This window comes from Trichogramma pretiosum, unplaced genomic scaffold (assembly GCF_000599845.2).
Source record: "Trichogramma pretiosum strain Unisexual culture from Peru unplaced genomic scaffold, Tpre_2.0 scaffold5, whole genome shotgun sequence".
Lineage (NCBI taxonomy): Eukaryota > Metazoa > Arthropoda > Insecta > Hymenoptera > Trichogrammatidae > Trichogramma > Trichogramma pretiosum.
Window position 1 is genome coordinate 622,425 of NW_019641672.1, and position 16,664 is coordinate 639,088.

The 16,664-nt window shown below is 46.7% G+C and overlaps 1 protein-coding gene across 1 annotated transcript in view; it reads right to left on the reverse strand.

Annotated features, from left to right (window-relative positions):
* Nucleotides 1–14,925, reverse strand: part of LOC106650587 (zwei Ig domain protein zig-8-like) — a 142,500-nt gene extending 127,575 nt beyond the window's left edge. The window contains exon 1 of the mRNA XM_014368696.2: nt 13,634–14,925. The gene's annotated coding sequence lies outside the window, so the exon portion shown is untranslated. The remainder of the gene's footprint in view (nt 1–13,633) is intronic.
* Nucleotides 14,926–16,664: the final 1,739 nt, after the last annotated feature.

Here is a 16,664-nt window from a genome sequence, read left to right on the forward strand (position 1 = left end):
TCTGCAAGTGGCAAAGTAAGAATGATTGTATACGTAAAGACAACATTTTAACAGAATTTGATCATTATGGTGTTATTTGTTGTTATCAAGAATTTTTTTAAATTTTCAATTCTAACAATCCCAATTTAATAGACTCTACTTTTTCTAGGTCCTTGAGTCAACAATATGTCCCAAAAGAATCTGAAATTAGAGCGTTTTAAAACAATTGATTTTTAATTTGTAAACTATTAAAACCTCACGGGATTCACTCATATAGGCCTAAGACGGATAAAATAGCAATGGAAAGGTAAATTAAATTTCTCTCTGAGAATAGAAAGGAAGATAAGTAAGCTATAGCAAACGAATGTTACATATCGGGTGGTAAAAAGATCGAAAAGACGAGAACAAAACCTCGACGAGTCTCTAATCAAACGCAGCATTGCATCAGTAATATAGCAGCAGAACCGATACACATGCTCTGCCGTACACATACAGCACAGTGTTAGATACCCAGAAGGTAAGAAAGCACGTGTTCCCTCTCACTTCGCTAATCTATCTCTCGGTCTGAAGCGCTTTATACATGTTTATATATCTGCGTGTATATAGCCCCCGCGAAGGATGTAAGTGTGGGTTTAAACTGACTATGCGGCAGTGTGTTATTCCGAAGGAGCACGAATAACGTAGCAGCAGCAGCAGCAGCAGCAGCAGCAGCAGCAGCAGCAGTGGCGTGCGCGCCTTGGCCTATATATGTATAGAGAGCGAGAACGAGTACGATAGCAAAGCAGGCGGTCTCTTAGATTCTACAATGGTTTTCAATTTGTCCCAATTACGTAGAAGCAGCTGAACGCTCGATGTAGCTAACGAGCCTTAGCAGCTGTAACGCTGCACTACTCTTTCTCTGTGTGTACTTATACACGCTGCGCGCAGCAGCAGCAGCAGGAGCGCGAGCTATATACGAGCCAGCGTTTCCGCTACTTGCCTTCTTTTTTTTTTTTTTACTCCCCCTACTACTGCGTTTTTTTTCTTCCCATCGTGCCCGAGCAATTCATTTGGAGTAAAAGTGCACGTGGGGTGACGCTAATTCGACCCGTAAGGTGTTTGCGTCGGTGTGCGGGTATAACAAATGCGCCTCCGCGCGCCGATTCTAACGCGCTGCAAAACGCACGTACACCGCATTTATACTTCGATGATAAAGCTTTATGTATATAATACGTGTATAGCGTGTACATTTTTCCGCGGGGGAAACAAAAAAAATAAACGTAAAGCGCGCCAAAAAAAAAAAAAGATAGGAAAAATTGTCGAGAGGAAATGCGAGCTTCATTATTCGTTAGCCGCTTATATACTACATATATAAGAGCGAGTATTTGTATGAGTGTGTACGTATACATATAACTAAGTTTTCCATCAACGAGCTCGGCGGGCTCAGACCTGCTCTGGACGCGTTAATTGCACAAATTTATCGCAAATTTTTCGCTTCCCATTACTGCGCGCGGCTGCACTGCAGTACAGTAGAGCCAGCAGTAGCAGTACCACTGCCACCAACTGCTCTCCCGCTTTAATATACGGTGCATTTGTATTCATTTATGGTGCTTATTCTTTTTTTTCTCTCTCTCTCTGTCCCTCTCGTAGATGCAGTCCATACACAGCGACGCATAAACAGAATCTCACTCGTTCACTCTCATAATATTCGATTAAGCAAATTTCTCACGCTGTGTCGTCTATGCGCGTCGAAATGAAAGCTCGCTCCATCTCGCGTCAGACCGCAAACGGTGCATGGGCACTGTGAAATGTATGCATGTAGGTCGTTACAGCAGCTAATATGAATATCAAATAAGCCTCGTCTCTTTTTACACACCGGGGGCCGTAATACTGATACTCGATAGAAATTCAAAAAAGCGCGAGCCGGAGCTGCCGCTATACCTAACGCGCGGCGCGCACAATAATAGCTACATAATCGTACACGAATGAAATAGATTTCGCGAGAGATGGGCAATTTCGAACAAAAGCTCAATTACGAGTATGCATGCATGCGAACGCGCCCAGCACATGTGCAAAATATGTGTGTATATGCTACTACACCGGGAGCTTCTAAATTGCCAAGGCCTCGCGTGCACGCTAGCGCTGCTGCGTGAAAATATAACGAGCCGACTCAGACTACAGTTCGCTTTCTCTCTCTCTCTCTCTCTCTCTCACTCGAAATAGTCCAAGCTCGGGTGAAAAGCACATAATGAAAATGGAAAATCATCAACGAAACTCCCGGCGTATTTTATATAACAAATATCATATCGTTATATGACGAAGCAATTTGCATAAACAAAACAAGAAAAGAGCAGACAAGAGAGAGAAAAAAAGGACCAAGAGAAAAGCGAGGCACGACAATAACGAGCTCGTTACGCGAAACTGTCATCCGCAATCGGCTCGTAAACCATAGAGTAGCCGAGAGTTGCTAGCGCCGCTGCGCTGCACTAAAGGTGCACGAGCGAATCATAAGATCTTATGTTTATTTAAATCGAAAATATGATGTAATTCTTCGAGTTTATGCGCAAGAGGACTCTCTGTCTCGCTCTGACTATCGGCAATGATAGCGGACGAAGTACAGTCGTTGCGTCCTACTGCAACTAGTAGTATAAACATATACACGTACATTGGCGTGCGCTCTGACTATATGTATGTGTATGTGTACGCAAGAGTAGCAAATTACCCTAGGGGAATATTACGCGCGCTTCTACCTTTCCTACATAAGCGCACGTCCGAGTTTTTTTTCTCGCTCAGATAAAGTTACAAGAGGCACACCGTAAGATGCAAAGAAGAGGAAGAGGGAGAGAGAGAAGTAAAAAAAACTACAGGGAGTATTCCCATTTGAACATTGTCTCTCTCGCCGTGCGCGCTCGAGTCCAACAAAGAAGAAACAGTAGGCAAACTGCTAGTAGCTAAGATAAAATCACTGGAATATAAATCGTAGAAAAAAAACGAATAGAAAGCAAGAGAGAGAGAGAAAAAAAGTGGGGGAAATGGATGGAAAACTTTAGTTTTTCGATTCTATTTTCATGGATTCCGTGGATGAAACAGTATTCCGTGCTTTAATATTAAAGAAGACGTACTAGAAGGTTGTTCGGAAGGATATGTTTGAAAAAGTAAAATCGACATTCAAAGGGATTCCCGCTCTCAACCTCTTAAGCATGCATATGCTCACACACACACACACACACACACACACACATATTGAAGTAGCGCAGGTAAGAGAAAAGAAAAATTTATATTTCAATCCCGAGGTAATAAGAAAAAATAACGCTCAGTCACAACGATCGAGGCAAATCGAATGCGCGTGTGTGTGCGCGCGCGTAAGCGAGCGACTGATTGAAAAAAGGTTCAATTTAGTTATATATTCTCAAGAATAAGAAGGGCGAACAGGGGCGGGAGAAGGGCAGATGAAGGAGGGGGAAGGGTAGGGAAAGAAAGAGTCATTTAACAGGAAAGCCCATTTTCTCGTGCTTTCCAATTGATCCTTGCGGACGATCGATTGACAAGCTTAAAAAGGCTTCATCGAATTTAGCTCGAGCCAACGAAGCCAAGTATCGCGCTGCAGTTTTCTCTCTTGCTTTGTGCGCGCGCGTCTATACCTATATACGTATATATAGATAGAAGAGCCAGAGCATCGAGTCTCGACTCGTTACTTCCAATGTCGTTTTCTTTTTTCCTCTATAAAATTCGAGTACTCCTCGTCTTTGCGCTCTATTATTCCCAAAAATAAATCTCTACAAAATATCTCAAGCAAGCGCGCATTTATAAAGGTGCTTTGCGAGATTTTTTTTACGTACGCTCGGGCCATACATAACACGATCCAGCTCCTCGCTCGGCTCGCACGCAGAGTCGAATCATCAAACGCGTCGCGCGCGCGCCAGTAGTGCCAAACAAACAAGTTATGCGCGTGCGAAACAAAATGAATAGAGCTGGGGGTTGAAAAAAAAGAAGTAGAAGAAGGCAAAAGAGGGTGTGGTGCCAGTCGAGGTCAGTAGTTATAAGGTGAACTGATGCTACTGCTGCCTCTGCCGCTGCTGCTGCTGTGACTCTGCACTACTGTCTGGCACGCCCGCTACATTCCCCGGAAACTTTATTTCCCCGAGGATCTCGCTCTCCAAGAGTTTATCGCTCAGCTTGTAACGCTACTACTGCTCCTTTTTACTTCTTTTCTTCCACTTGCTCTTATTTCACGTTAGCCAAAAGCAGTAGCAGCAGCAGCAAAAGCAGAAGCAGCAACAGCAGCAGTAGTAACGGCACCACCACTACTACTACCATCACCGCCGCCGCCGCCACCACCACCACACCACCACGCCTCTTCCTCATTCTACTTTTCGCTGTACACTCTCGCGCGCGCTATACGCGCGTGGCTTTATCGCGCTAGAGAGACTTGTACCCGTTCCTTTTTTTTTCTTTATTTTTTTTTGCTTCTTTTCCTTTCGGCAAGTGGACAATAAGCTTTAGGAATTATCCTCCTGAAAGTGTTATATCGTTAAAGCACTTATTTCAAATCCCGTGTAGACTAACAAAGAGTGCGCCGAGCTTGCAACTTGAAGCTTCATTTTCTATAACTCTTTTTGCACTTTTCCCTCTCTCCCTTTCTCTCTCTCTCTTTTATATTATTGCGCTGAACATCGTGATTATTAATTTATGTCAGTCATGTATAGAGAATGGAAGTAGAAATAATTATTAAAATAATCATGATAATACAATAATATTAATAATGATAATAGTAACTGCAGCGGAGTAAATTCAATTGATATTTCATGTAGAGCTTTCGGTGTCACTTCATCGGCTATCATATGGTTTTCAGAGCATTAAATGACAGTCTAAGCTCATCTATATAAATTTCCGCGCTGACGAGCACGCACTCCTCCGTATTATGTAAACATCATGACAGATCCGACGTGTTCGCATATTAAATGTTCACCCAGCGAATCGATCTTGTACGCATGATGTATTGGAAATTCGATCTGTTATATAAAAATAATTTTTCTGTCATATTAATACTATCCCGCTTATAGCTTATCCGTATAAACAGCGCAACGAACTCAAACTTATAATTGACCCGTGTTCCATAACAGATCGCAAGTACAAAATTATATTAGCGATATCTCGAGCTGAAAATTTTCGCGTATTACATATATATAGCGCACACGCACGTTCTCGCAGCTCCGATGTAGCGCGAATTGATTCTCCTCCGCAGCTCCCCCGTACACGCTCGCGTAAGATTCTCGACGTGATGTGCGCGCTCGTATTGCTGCTGCCACTGCTGGCTCCGCTGCACACACACACACACACACACACACACACACACACACACATGATTCGAATACAATATGTCTATACTTGTGTGTATATTATATAATATATGTTGCACGTGCAGCAGCGGGGCCACAAAAGAGCGAGAAAGACAGAGAGGCAGAAAACGAACGTACGTATCTATACGTGTACGGCTCAGAGCGAATTATTGACTTGGAAAATGCTGCTCTGTGCTCACTTTGGCACACGTGTTTACTCGCGCTCGAACTGCCACGATGTCAGTCGATGACGATGATGGGCCGATCGACGCGTGCTTTTCTTTATCACCGCGGACTGACCTACATTTTTTTCCTGCCCAACTGCCGATTTCGTGCCCGCGCGCGCGCGCGCCTTTCCATTCCAATCCCCCTTTTTCTTATATTATTCCAATATGCGTGGCTGCAGTGGCTGCTGCTGTTGGCCTGCATACAAAGTACATGCGCTCCCAGCAATTCCGATGACAAGGTATAATAATATGCATATCGTATTATACAAGAGAGAGAGGAGCAAGAGAGAGGAGGCGAATTTCGGCAAGAGAATTCGACATGGAACGGAATAGAAACGGTAGCATTTTCTCGCTCGCTAGCTTAGAATATGTAACCGGACGTTCGAACACTGCGGGGCGAGGGGAGGGAAAAAAGAAAAGAAAAGAGAGTCGAGCAGTGCAGCGGAGCTTGTAAAATCGATGCGAACTTGTCGAGCTTTTCGAAGACGCAAGAGCTTTCCAACGAAAAGCTTTTGCATCTAATTATCTGGAGCACACACACACATAGTACGTACAAGCGGGATCAATCTGATCCACTGCAAATGAGCTGTGGAGCGCACGCTCGCTTCGGTGATTTTCACGACTAACGATATTCTCTCGAACAAATTGGATTGTTTTTCGGATAAAGTGCCCACGGCTCGAATCTACAGATATATTATGCTTATAAATGCATGCGGTGATTCTTTAATTTTTTTCCACTCGTGTACGGTTTATTGAAAATATATATCCAACGAGGAGATATCGCAACGGCGTATTATGCATTGATTGAATTTTGTATCGACGAGTACATGTATGCGATATAGCGCACGCGAATAAGTTCTTTAGGATTGGAGTTTAGATCGATTTCGAATTTCTTCTTAATGCGACCGAGAGGAGAAAAAAATGCAATGCCGCCGCTGTGCCACTATATCTATTGATTCATAAGCACTTTACAGCCCATGAATATTCAATAAAAACATCAATCCCTGAGTAATCAATATTGTTCCTTCACTTTAGCGGATTCCTTTTAACATTTAGGTTACCAAACATTGTCGCGCACGCGGCACAGTTTCATTTCCAAGTCAATTTCACCGACTTGCTAGTGAGTTTCCCGCGAGCTATGGAGAGCTTATCTTGAAAAATGCCGTCCATATTAACGAACTCCATTAGAATAAATCCGACCGAGAGAGAGGGGGAGAGAGGCCGAGAGAAGGAAGAAGAAAAGTTCTCAGATTTCGACCGGAGTCGAGTTAATAATTATTCATATGTTAACATTTTTACGCAATATAAATCCTAATAATTTCTTCGAGAAAGAGAACTGTATCTACATAGTTCGAATTTATGGAGGCAAATTAATTAAAATTTTAATCCCGAGTAAAGTAATAAAACTTTGACGAAGCAAGCGATAGAAAATTTCAAAAACTCGTTGAATATTGAAAATTACAGTTGAGATGGTATATTAATAAGATCCAGACTCGTGCCATGAATATATTTATTTAATTTGCGTGGGAGCGATTAAAAGACATTATGCATAGAACAATACTAGGTAGTCGATGATAGATTTTTCGATAGCTTTTCGATTCATCTCTCTGCGAGCGAGCTGGCATGTGTACGGATGCACGCGTGGCTCCGCGACGATAAAAAAACACCGATTGGTTTGTCTGCGCCGGCTCAAAGTCACACTCGATCTTGTTTGCTTTGCAAATTTTTTCTCCCGAAATTCGTCGTCGTTGGTCCATATAGCATCCATTCCGTATTGTCGCTCGCGTTTTGTGCATCGAGTGTCGAGTTAACTTGAATAATTCCACTGGCGCCTCGGTCCGAAAGCTTTTATCAATTCGTTCACGTGAAAGTTCACTACTTTTTGACGAGGAAAATGAGAAAAAAAAGGCAAGAAGGAGGGGGGGGGGGGAAAGGGGGCGGAGGGGCGAGCTACTATAAAATGACCTTTGTTTCTATCAGAGCGCGCTGCAGAGCCCAGCAAGATGGAGAAAGAGAGAGACTGAATAGTACTAAATAATTCAACGTAAGAGCTGCATTATGCATGGGCGCAGTGTTTGAGCTGGCGCGCGCGTGCAAGTAGCTGCTGATTCTGCCGCTGCTGCTCAATAAACGATGAGATGCATGTATTCGCGTGTGTTGTGTGTGAGTGGGTGTCTGTATGCATGTATACGGATACATAAAGGAGCGCGCAGCAACAGCGCGTCGAAAAAAAAGAGCCTGCACGTAGCTAGCTCGCGAGCAAAGCTGTGTAGGCGCGCGCTCGAGTGTCTGTCTAGTTGCGCATGTGTGCCGGTGTACGTGTATACGGGAAAGCGAGAGAGGAGTAGAATATTCCAGCGATTACCTGGGTTCTACATATCTCTTACTCTTACAGCAGGCGTACAGCAGCAGCGACGGCGTGTGTAGTGCGTACGTCACGGCGCGTCGGAAGGGCGTGAAACCTGAAATTTCCGCTTTTCAAAACCCGGAGAGTTTACACACATGTACTATACAGATAGAAACTGGTTGTATGTGTGCGCGTGTGTGTTATATAGGTTCGCGATGCGCTGGCTCTTGCACCCCCTCGGTCTCCCCCGCGCTTGCAGTAGCAGCGGCGGCAGCAGTATGCATCGGCTCGTGGCATAATATACATACATATACGATCTCATACTACGTATAGCATCGAGGGCGCGCGGTATATCTCTATACGCGAAACGGCGCGTTATATACCCGCGCGCGGCCTATCCAAGCGTGTATCGGCGTATACGCATTTCGATGCGGCGCGCACATATACATGTCGGGGAGAGAATCGTGTGTGCGCGGATAGACACTGCTGCACCTATAGCAGCAGCAGCGAGCCAAGTCAGGCAACATTTTGCAATGGATTTCTCTTCTTTCGGGCTAGCCATAGTGCAGCAGCAGCACGCCTCGAATGCCTTCAAACTTTATGGAGGGCGTAAAAGAAAAACTGCTCTGCCGCGCGCCGACGAAACGATGCCGCGCGCGGCAGCTGATGTTGCTGCTGCTGCTGCTGCAGCTTGTATATGTGTGAAGGATGATGGAACGAACGCCAGAGCAAGAGCATCAGCGCGCCGCACCAGCGCAAGCAACACCAGCAGCATCATCTCTCTCTCTCGCTTTTTTTTATCAGCTAAAAGCTGACGCGAAAACTAGAACGTGCTACTGTTGCCGTCACTGCTGCTGCTGCTGCTGCTGCTGCTGCTGCTCTTGCTACTCGTCCACGAGCTGCTGCTGCTTAGTGGCTTTTTTTTTTTTACTTTTTATGTTATACTATTACCGACGAGGTGTATATGTATATAATCATAATAATATAACACGCTGAAGTTGTTATTCCGCAGTGGCGCGATACGTCGAGCGAAAAAACATCAACACGTACACACGTACACGTACACGTACGTATACGTAACGTATATATTATACACAGCCACGCGAATACGTAAAAATTTGCAAGATTCCCGGTCAAAATGGAGAAATAAATCTTTCGGAAAAAACTGGGTCGAACTACTTGCGCTCTGTGTGCGCTTGCCGGAGCTCGCTTGCCTCTCTCTCTCTCTCTCGCCCTCTCGTCGCGTTGCTGGGTATAATATACGTGTGGGTGCTATGTATACGTGCACACTCGCACATACGGACAAAGACGCGGCAATCCGGCGTGCTACTAGCCCCCTCGTTGTCAATGTGATATTCTCCCAAAACGGAAGGTATATTACCGAGGCGTCGCAAAACTCTGCTGACTAAACGGAATTACACATTTTTTTCTTCGGGAATATAGGCTTCGGATAGCTGGGCTAGGCTGGATGCTGCCTGCCGGAGAAACGAGAAAGGTGGCGAACGACGCGCGACAAAAAGCCCAAGGAAAGCTTTTAAGAAAAATTTTTGTGTCACCGAACAGATATGTAATATATAGGTGACACACATACCGACGTTTTATTACCCCTTTTTTTGGACAAAAGCTAGAGGCCGAATATATACGAGTGCACCCGTAGACTCGAATGCGCGCGAAAAAAAAAATAAACGCGATTCACGTTGAAAGGTCCTGGGCGCAGCAGAGAAAGACTTGCATCATTTCAGACAGGAAGAATGAAGAATAAGCGTGCACACACACGCGGGCGCGAGCCTTTAAAGTACCGAAAAATGTACAAGACCCAGAAAAATACCTGCGTATTTTTGCTTGCTACTTTTTTTTTGTGCACAACGAATGACGTAAACACTCTATCTCTTTCTCTCCTCCTTTCTCATTTTTTTTCCTCTCTTTTTGCCCTCTGAACGGCGCACGAGGGTATGTGTGCGCGAGGCTATATACGTACGTAGACGCAATTGCGCGAGCGTATAGTGTGTATAAAGAGCTATACTTACGAGCTCAAATATTCCGTAGCCGAGGCAGAGCTGCACCGAGCAAAGCCAACGCGATGCGTTTTTGTGTATATACACGCACACATAGAGTCGGCTGCTCACTGCTGCTGCCTCGCAGAAAAGTAAGAGAGCCAGCGAGCGCGAGATCTAAAGTTCCGCAGTGGAAGAATCGCAGAGCGCTACGTATACGCCACTGTTCTGCTGCTACCATTCCTTTTCGGTGCCTCTTGCACACACACACACTCACACAGGGCACTACTCCGCACGCAGACGGAGAAAGAGAGAGAGCGAACGCGTGTGCGCGCAGTGCATCTATGCACATACGCGGCTGCATGTATATTTCAGTCAAAAGAAGCGCACAAAGTGCAAGCCTTTTGGATGTCAAAGCACTGGCAGTAGTAGTAGGTAGTAGCGGAGTACGCGGCAACGGCGGTTATATGCTACTACTGCTCCTCTTCTTTTCCTTCTTCTTTTTTTTGTCGTAAGTATAAGCAATAACCGCGCGCGCCCGCGTACGCATCAGCAGCCCGAGTTGCGACTGCTAAGTCGTTTTTTTTCTCTCTTTTTATTTTTACTTTCATCCCTGCCTCGGATAAAAGTATTCACTGCGGGCTACGCACTCGTACAGATACATTCGAATCCGGTGCAAAGTGTCGATTGAAAGGGGATACCTCGGCGCGTTTGGTTTCGCGCGTCTATGCACCGCTAATACGTATGTCACGAAGGGACACATACTCATCACGTACAGCCGCAGTAAGTCTAATACGTTTTATACGCACAAACAATCGAGCGCCCGCGTTGATCATTTTCGCCTCTGTCAAAGCCCCGAAGCTGCTGCGCGCAGTACTGTACAAATAAGAGGGATGAACGAAACACGGGCGAGCCGGGATAGCTCGTTAAATCGACACCACATTTACTGCGATCTGTATACGTTGTGTATCAGCTCTCTCGGCCTCTGTTGTATCTCGACGTCGTCACGACGCTCGGAGCTTGTATAGCCGTCATTATTTAGCCGAAAGCAGCAGCAGCAGCAGCAGAAAGTATAAAAGAGAAAGGCCACACCGCGGCTGAAAGCTTGTCTTTTCTAATAGCGACACGATGCAGCAGCAGCAGCAGCGAGCTGCGATTATGCCGACGTCGCCCCGTCGCAGCCAGCAGCAGCAGCCGCCACTACGGCAAAGCAGCTTTTAGCAAAGATACACACAAGCTCTCTTCGAGCTTTGTGCTCGAGCGTGCAACGTCTCAGCTGTGTGTGTGTGTGTAGTATGATGAGTATAAAAGCACGAGGCGAGCTTCTTATATCTATACGAGATTCGCGCTCTTTGTCTGCGTGCAATTCGCGCAGAGAGAGAGAGTAAGAGAGGGAGGGCTATATCTTAAAAAATTTCTCATCCCCTTCCAGCTCCTTGGCTTCTTCTTCCTTCATCGTGCTGCGGCGCGGTTTCAACAGGTATATATCGTTCCGTTAGCCGCGAGAATTATTTATGATAATGCCCGGGCTTATTCGCCAAGGCGGATCGCTTCTGGTGGCGCGCGCGCGCGCGAGCGAGCTTATTAGAATAATCGGATTTACAGCTGATTTCAATCTCGAAGCCTCTCTCTCTCTCTCTCTCTCTTTCTCCCTATCCCTCTTTCCCTTATAAGGCACGAGTGAAATATTATCATCGCGAGTTCGCACGATCGCGCTATATATATACGAGCCCACGACAAACAATAATGAGCATAACGACGCGGAGCCGAGATTGAATATCGCCGCGAGACGATTCATTTCCTATCCTCTACTACGGCTGCCGTATAATATCCCAAGGTGCAGAGTTGGCGTCGAGGGCACGAATAAGCGAGAGGGCCTAAGTGAAGCTTATCTGTGCGAGCTACTGATACGCGAGGGTTGCCGCTGCTTTTGCAGCACTGGGGATAGCCCGACGCGTCTGGCCTGGGCGAAAGAGGGCCACTGCACGTACCAGCCCCGGTATAAAGTGGAAGAGTAGCGAGAGAAGACGTTGGAACACGAAAAAGGTGTAGCCCGAGCTATAATAGGTGTGGAAGCCCCGCACTGCATTGGCTTATACGCGCGTACCTACACACACACACGCTGCACTCGTACAAATAGACATCGACAAAAGAGAAAATTTCGACCGATAAATCCTCTGCGCCCGATCGCGTGATTTTCCTAGCGCTCTTATCATACATTTCAGCCTGAATTATGCAAAAAGCAAAAATGATTCTTGGCGTGATACCCACTACTAGCCTGGCTGCGCGCTGCGAACTGCAAACTGCAAACGCGCGCGAAAGATATATATATTTCAGCGTGACCGAGGGCACTAGACTGGAGGAGAGATAATGAAAAAAAAGGAGGAAAACTAATCAATTGGCGCACTCATTGGTCATTGAATTATTCGAAATAATCGGTCAGCCTTGCAGGATTTACAATATTCAATGTTTATGAAGCTCATTCCTCGCCGCGATTGTGCAGTCGAGTCGGGGCCTCGAATTCAAAGAAAGCCTCCAAAATGTATGTATATGAATTTTGTCCGTTTCGAGTGAAATAATTCCCTCGGCCGACTACACATAAATACACACACACACACACACACACATAGGTAATACGCGCGAGGCTGAGCTGCTGCTGCTGCACAGCCATACCGTCGCGCTACAGCCGTTACGCTGCAGCTCGTATTAAAATGCAAAAGTCCAGTCGGGTCGCGCGGCGCCCGCACACATATATACAGCGCTTATATTCCAGTGAATCGCAATCAAAATATTTGAATTTCAGATTTATACATAACCTCTCTGTTTCTCTCGCCGCCGACTCTCGACTGCAAAGCCGCGACCCGCACACGCACGCAGACAGACTCGCGTATACTTTATAGCTATATAATATTACAATACCACACGCGCGCGCGTCCAAGTGCCAACCTCATCATTTTCTTTTTTTTCCACTTGGAAAATCAGTATACGATATAATAATGTTATATATGCATGCGTATGCCGTGTACACGGACTCGAGCGAGCACACGGCCGGTGGCTACGAAGTAAAAAAAAGAGCAGAGAGAGGAAAATTAATCCAGAAGAATAATAACGTTGCATATCTCGAAGGGTGTTTTACGTCGCGCGATAACGTACGTACCTGCGGTACACACGGCCAACTGCGCTTTCGTTTTCGCGCGCTCGACGCTGCCTTCTGCCTCGTGGCTATTTGCAACTTTTTGACGTACACAAGTATAGCTAGCTGCCGCAGATCCATATTATGTAAATATGAGAACGCGTGTTGTGTAGCCGCCAACTCGGTTCGCGCGCGCGTACGACTACCCGCTACTCCATATATACACGATGTACATTACCCTCGTTCCCAGTTGAATATCAAATAACAAGGGAAATAGAAGTGAGAGAAAGAGAGAGAGAGAGAGAGAGAGAGCAGAGAATCGGCCGTCCGCCCGAGCGTGCACGAACAAACGAACGTGTGTGTACCTATACGCGTATGGAGCAGCTTCGAATAGAATTGCGAAACAATAAGTTAACGAAATTAAGGGCTCTCCCTCTCTTTCTCTCTTTCGTACGAATATTCTAAACTTTTCCACCGACGATTCGTACAAGCGCGTATATTATAATAACTTGCTCGAGAGACACACACACACGAGCGCGCTTAGCAGCACACACTTGTTCGAGGGTTATGAATAATTTATGCAATAATAATAACGTCAAGGATAACGGTGTGCTTATTATTAATAGGGTACTCACGTTTGCCTGTTGAAAAGTCGCGTCAGCGTGCTGGCTTGTCTTGGCGGGCCGTTCGCCGAGGGCTATTTTAACCCAGTGGCGAGTCGAGGCCCAAAACCGTCGCGATTTAGCAACTCCAGCACTGCACGGTTATTGGAGAGAGACAACGATTTCGCAGCAGACAATTCCTCTCGTCCTCTTTCTTTCCTTCTTTCTTTTTATCGTCGCGATGCTTCTCTCTATTTATCTTTGGCGCCGGTAAACACACAGAGCACTGGCAGCGGTGGCAGGCAGGCAGTAGCCGACTGCACCGCGCGTCTGGCTGACAGCACGCGGCACACTTTATTTATTTATTTTTTTCCTTTACAGCTTATCACACTGGTCGTCTTGTTTACCTTTTACGGCGGCAACGCAGTAGGCGAGGTAAACAACAGCAATAACATAAACGCACTCATATTTGGAGAAAGACTCGAGGAATGATGCCGCACTACGTCGAGAGTAGCAACAGCATCGCACGTCGTCACATCATCATCATTGCACAACAAGACACAGTGACACTACAAGACAATACGTATAATAATAAATCGTGTACATTCACCTCTCTTCGGAGCACTCGCGAACCAACGACAAAAGGAAAAAACAACGTCGATTCCGGGTAACGCACCGGAGTAAGACTAAAAAATTAATAACCGCACGCGCGCACTTTTGTGTGAACGAGTGATGTGAGGAGGGTGTGTGTGTGGGTGTGTGGGTTTGAAAATTGCAGCACTTGAGAGAAATTATATCATCTCGAATGGCGAGACATATCGTATAAGAAGATTTGTAGGTGGAGTAAGGAGAGCGTGTGCGAGTAGCAGCAGCAGCAGCGGCGGCTGCGGGGGAGGGGGAGCATGGGAGGACCGCCACAGCCCTCGCAGTGCGAATTTTCTTCTCTCTTCTCTCTCTCTCTCTCGCTCACTCGGCGCTTTCGAGAAAGTAGCAAACGCAGTGAGTGAGAGCTGCGCACGAGGGGCCGATTGGGGGGAAGAGAGGGGTTAGGGGAGGGCTACGAGGGGATCTAGAGGTGACTAATGAGAACGAAGAAGAAGGGAAACAGAGAGAGAGAGATGGAGGACGAGGAGGAGGAGGAGTGAGGAGGGAAGGTGGCGGTGGCGCACGGATAGCGCGCGAAACTGTGTCAGAGGGATGCTCGCGCAGCAGCAGCAGCAGCAAGTTGGGGCGCGCGGGCAACGCAAACTCGTGTGCACAGCAGCAGCACCACACAGCACAGCAGCGGCAGCAGCGACTCTCTCGCTCACTCTCGTATTATAGTACCGTGCGTACACCGTATATAGTAGTATATATCTTTTGCGCTACAGAGTTATATATATATATATAACACACACGCGGCGGAGCTGCTTCTACTAGCCGCGCGCGCGAGCGAGTGGCGCGGCTGGTTACCGACAACCCTAGGACTCCCTTATCTTTACTCGGTCCGTTGGAGGGAGCGAGATGCCAAGCGCACCACACACGACTTTGGACGCGCCTGCGCATTGGAGAAGCGAGGCGCAACTGCACTGCACACACACACACGCGCGCAGCACGGAGTACACCACCCGCAGAGAGATCTCTGACTGAGCCTTCGTAATTGCGGAGAGAGGGGGTCGTCGTCGTCGTCGTTCTCTCTCTCTTTCTCTGTCTCACTCGTATACCTACCTTATACTACACTCGCAGCTCACTCGGTCGGTTGTTGGCAATGTTGGCGGAATAAGGCAGCGCAGGCGTTTACTGCATCGCCCCCGAGAGAGAGAGAGAAACGAGGAAGCGAGCATTGATCCCGCGAAAAGCGCCGAGTCGGCGGCCCTTCGAGTGTACATACACACACGTATTATAGCGAGAGAGAGAGAGAAGGCGTGCGATAAACGAATCTCGCGTATAGTCGTTTCGGGAATTCGTCGTGGTAGTACACATAGTCGCGAGCGCGCCAACTTCGATTCCGACCGCGCGCACTTGAATATGCAACCAGATATTATGTGTATACACACTTTTATGCGAGTGTCTGTCCCGACGGTGGTGTGTATATACTGTACTGTGTGCGGCTGCGAGGCGCGTGTATCAAGGCAGCAAAGGCAAAAAGTGCCTCGAGGCCGAGCTGCAGCTCTCTTGAGCTTCGACGCGACAAAGAAAGAGAGAGAGGAATATTTCCGAGGGGCTATTACAGCGACGAAATAAGATACATTCTATTTTGTAGCCGACGAGGAAAAAACGTCGACGCGATTGGATTTTGCACCACCACCCCTGCACTGCCTGCACAGCCCTCGTAACGCAGTATCTCTCACATAATGTATACACTTCTCGAAGCATACGTTCAACCAAGATCCGAGCTCGTATTTCTTTACACACACATTTATATACACTGGTACATCCGGTGGGATAGAGAGAGCGAGTAATAGGAGAGCGACTCGTGCGTAATGGAATTTGTCTGCGATTGATTAAATGCGCTGCTCTCTCGCGCCGCTTATTTATTTATATTTAATCCCGAGGATACTAGTGCACTAGAGAAACATATTACCTACACGCGTGTGTGTGTGTGTGTGCAGCAGCTGGCTAATCAGCCCGTAAGCTCCAACGGAATGAGCTGCACTTATACATCCTCTCACTTAATACTTTCTATATATACGGTAATCCGCGTGCGTTAACCAACTCTAACGGTGCGTACACGTGTGCGTGGCGAAGTTACTTATCGCTTTTTGATTAATACCCTTCAACGTACAGCCGATTTCTCTCGCGCGCAAGTCTGACACATCCTCTACGTATAGTTTCGCCTGATCCTCGACTCGTCCGTTACGTGCTATATCGCGCTGTAAGCGCACGCACCGACGAACGCATACTCCGCTGCTGAGCTTTTTTCCCTCTCTGGCGCGCGCGCAAGGGCTCCGCGATGTATCTATATGTTGGCAATTCGCATTCAAGCCTTGTTCAACTAGGTAACGAGCAATTAAATTAATGTATAAGGAAAGCCCAATTACTGGGGAGAAATCGATGGATTAGCCCCAGTATATCTTGCCTGCGT